Raw genomic sequence first — 4,439 nt, forward strand, 5'->3', positions numbered from 1 at the left:
GTCGGTTTAGATTGAGCCTGCAGCTGTGCATGGTTTCAGCATGTGTGTATGTGTGCGTGCACGTGGCCGTCTGTGTCTGGGTGTGTGTAAGATAGGAATCGGGCAGTTTCCCAGTGACTGATTATTACGGAAGAGAGTCCTTAGTCATTACTGCAGAAAGAGAGAGGGAGTGGGAGAGAGAAGAGAAGGCCCATAAGCCAGCTCCATTCAGATGTGAAGATGACTGATAATGCAGGAGCAGCAGGACCCCTCGCTGGGTTCATTGGCCCCTAAGTGCTCCTTTGCTGAATGTGTCCCTTATCTTGCCCTGACAGCAGTAATAGAATATGCATAGCTCTATTAGCATACAAGGTAATGGCACCCTTGAGGGAGGGCACTGACATAAAACTTTAAGTAGAAATCAAAACATTGGTAAAGGCAGAAGCAGAATAAAAGGGGTTATTGTCACCCAGTGCAAACAGGGCCCGAGGCCTTGACTGTGACTGCGTGTAAGGTATGCTGCCTTTACGCTTCCAAGCACATGTGTCTGCACACACACACATGGATACACAGAAAATTTAATAATCTCAGTATTGCCATGCATACAAATATGTGTCATCATATTATTCACAATGTACATGTTACATATTATGTACGTATTTTGCACGTTGGCATGCATGATCTCCACTCCACCCTCCTAAGGGCATCTAACTAAATTAAATCGAATTGGGTGCAAAAAATGGCACTGTGCCATCTCACTGGAAAAAAGGAGAATAACTACAGTTATTGCAAAAAAAATAGGAAACACTCACACAGACTTGAGATCCCTCGAAATCAGCGTGAATGAAAATGCATTTGCAAACTGTCCTTAAAGCAGTCTCAACAAATAGAGTAAAATCTGGCTTAGAGGAAAAGGTAAGAGAGGTATTATGCAAGGTAAGGTGATCAGAGGGAGAAGAATCTCACTGCAGTTTCTATTAAGCTGCAAGTCACATCTCTAAGATTTTATATCAAAGCAGAACAGACAAACAGGGAGAAGCCTGCAGTCTGTAGCACTAACATTCAGCATAAGAAAGCAATTTACTGGCAAACACATGTAACAAAAAAAAGATATAGAGAGGTCATTCAGTGAGAAGTCTAATGGTGTCTGTTGGGACAGACCAGGAGAGTGTTAGCTTTTCCACATATTAACTTTTATTAAAGATATTAACCTTGAGGAAGAGGCCAAGAAAGCTGTGTCAGCAGAGGTTAAGAATTAACACCACCAGGGCAGGCAGTTAAAAAAGAATATTGTTCACATACAACACAACCTCTGTCATTTTTTTTCTTTGTTCAGTTTTGGTCAGTGTGCAAAGCAAAATCAACACTAATAAGGCAATAATATCCGTAATTGCATCCTCAATTGTAATTATAGTGATTATGGAGTCCTCTTTGATATGCAGTTCTGCTTCACTGTCGATACGAGCCATATGTGGACATGGGACAATTATGCTAATCATTCCACATCCAAGTATGCAAGTGAAATAAAGTTCACCACCTTTAGGAGGAAATCGTTGTGAATAATGCCCCCCCTATGTTGAAATTTGGACCATTAGAAAATAAAAATTAGGGTTACGCCAGTCATCAGTATAGGTCTTTGAGGAAGTAAATTCAAGAGTGCCTGACCAGTTACTGACTGTTTTATGTTAATTACCATGAAGAATGTAGTCTAGATATCAACAAAAAAATGATGTTGACACATTCCAAAATACTCTACATTATAAGACTTGCACATAATTAGGCTGGCCCAACATTTATGGGCTATTTTGGCCCCAGATAATAGCTCTGTGCTCGGACTCAAACAGTCCAATAAAGCATGGTCTAGCATTGTAGAGTGGTCATTATGAAAGAGAGGCAGACACTATTAAGAGGTATCAAATCCATCTCGAAACTGGGCAGCACAATTCCATTGCAGAGAGGCCGGTAAAACAAAAAAACAAAAACAGCCTTTTCTAATCTGTGGTTTATTTAATATGATTATTGCATGGGTGGCCAGTTTTAATGAGCAGTCTCTGGGCTACATCTCTTCAGGAACATAATAGAGAACCATTCCAGCAAGAATCCACCAGGCAAATCACAGCACAACAACAACTGCATAATGCCAAAAATATTTTGTCTCCATGGAAACCCCACACCATTCTTATATGCAGCGAGTATTGATAGAAAGGTTTTTATTATTACTATTATTATTATTATTGAGGATTTCAACATTCATTTCAGCATGTGGATCTCAGTGGTTGTTCTCCTTCTGGTTGGTCAGCTTAGTTAAAGGTGGATGGCTTTAGAGCAAATACTGTTCTGACTTTCCTTGTTCTGCAAAGATGGTTTGGCAGGGTGACGAGACAAAGTGGGCCAGGCATCAAACCCAAATCACTATTGTGGCCTAACAGTTTCTCTCCGACTAGATTATAATTGCTGCGTTATGGGGGCCAACCCATAACTTATTTACCCATCCATTTTGCCAGATATTCTAGAAAGGTGATAAAAGATAAAAAATGTATTATGTAATTCCTTTTAAATGTATAGCATCAAGGGTGATCTGTTGACTACAACCATAACTTCTATACCAGCTACAAAACGCGATACACAATTTGTGACTATTTGTGTATGATCTTGTCTCCGTGTGGCCTTCCCTGCAGGCCCAGGCTGAAAGCCACTAACACAAGTCCACAGCACACAGAAAAAAAACACATTATTTAAAGAAATGGGACCAGAGCCTAGGATTTCCTGGATTTCTCTGGATATACACTTGCATGGCTGCACACACAAACCACACACACTTTTCAGACAGCATTGGGACAGGCTGAGGAATGACGTGACTCATACAGGCCTATGTAGTGGGATAATGGTGGATAGTTTAGCCAGTATCATAATGACCACAAACATACAGGATTCAAAAAAGTGAGACTGATGAGCATCACTATCATTTTTAACAGTGTGGCTGAATGGAGGACTGGGTGAGATTTTTTCACATAAAACCCAATTTACAATTTTAATTCCACTTTCTTAAAATGATCATGTTAAAAATGATTCTCTAAATGTAGGCGTCTCCCACTCGGCTGCATGGCTCTGTTTGAGGTGCTGAAATAATCAAAGAAAACATCTTAAAGTTAAAATTGACAATGTGTAGTTGAATTTTCAGCATAACCAGTAATGGGCAACATCAAGTCTGAGGCTGCAAAATGGATGATAATAAAATGGAATCAAAATAGGAAATCCCTATTTCTACTGTGTATTTTAACTGATACTAGCTGACAGTATGCAACGTTTTCCTACTTTGGTTTAATGTTAATCACTCCGTCATTGATGGATGGACTTATGTTAGCAGACACTACCTAACAGGTTAGCTAACTAATGAGCCAGCGCACCGGCATCATGATTGAAGGACATTATAGAAACACACACAGCACCCAGTCTAAACTCTCACTCCGGCATTACACTACAGTGCTCTGTCTCTCAGCCCGCATCATTCAGTAGTCTGTCCGGTTTGTTGACATGGACCAAAAACTTGCGTGTTGTTTAAAGATCTTGAATTAAAGGACAGAGCTGTCACTCCTTCGATTATTCACGCTACTACTGGAAACGTTTTTGAATGGCATGCATGCTTCTGTCTCTGATGCAGCAAAAACTAACCACCTCCATCATGCCTTTTTTAGGGACGAGCTCTTCTCGGCCATGTTGTTTAAGTGCAGTGAAAAGGTTACATTGATTTTTTTTAAATGAAAAACGCTCCACAACTTAGCCTGTATTTACATTATCCAGGAATTAGATGAACTGCAACAAAAGCTAGTGCCACCACACTGAGCTTTAAATCTTATAAGTGGCATCACAGAAGGTTTGTTTATCTTTGCTTTATGTGGACAGTATAATGCAAAACAATAAAAATCATGGCTTTCTTTGGTATTGAAAACACACTGACCTTTAACTCAGCTTGGTAAAACATTTTCCAGCACATAGTGTACATCACCTACAGCAGTGGTCCCCAACCACCGGGCCGGGGACCGGTACCGGTCCGTGGGTCATTTGGTACCGGGCCGCACAGAAAGACTGAGCAAAACATATATTATTCATTATCTGAGTCTGACAGCTGTTTCATTTATAAATCGATCAGATTCATCCGCCTGTGCCTTTAAGCACCTGCCCAGACGCTTGTCTCGGTCACGGGATACGGAACCCCAAAATTAAGCCCACAAGCAGCAAAAATAAATAAAAAACAAACGTCTTTGGAGAGCTTCTTCGGAAAGGGGAAAAGGCCTAACGAGGAGACAGAAGAAGAGGAGCCTACCCCTTCAAAGAAAAAGAAACCCGCATTTAAAAGACTATATCAGGAGTCCTATTTAAAATACGGATTTATTGCAACAGGTGATTCTCACACACCAAGTCCGCTCTGAGTGATATGTGGCAACAGACTCGCAAATGAG

Source organism: Parambassis ranga, chromosome 7 (genome assembly GCF_900634625.1).
Source record: "Parambassis ranga chromosome 7, fParRan2.1, whole genome shotgun sequence".
NCBI lineage: Eukaryota > Metazoa > Chordata > Actinopteri > Ambassidae > Parambassis > Parambassis ranga.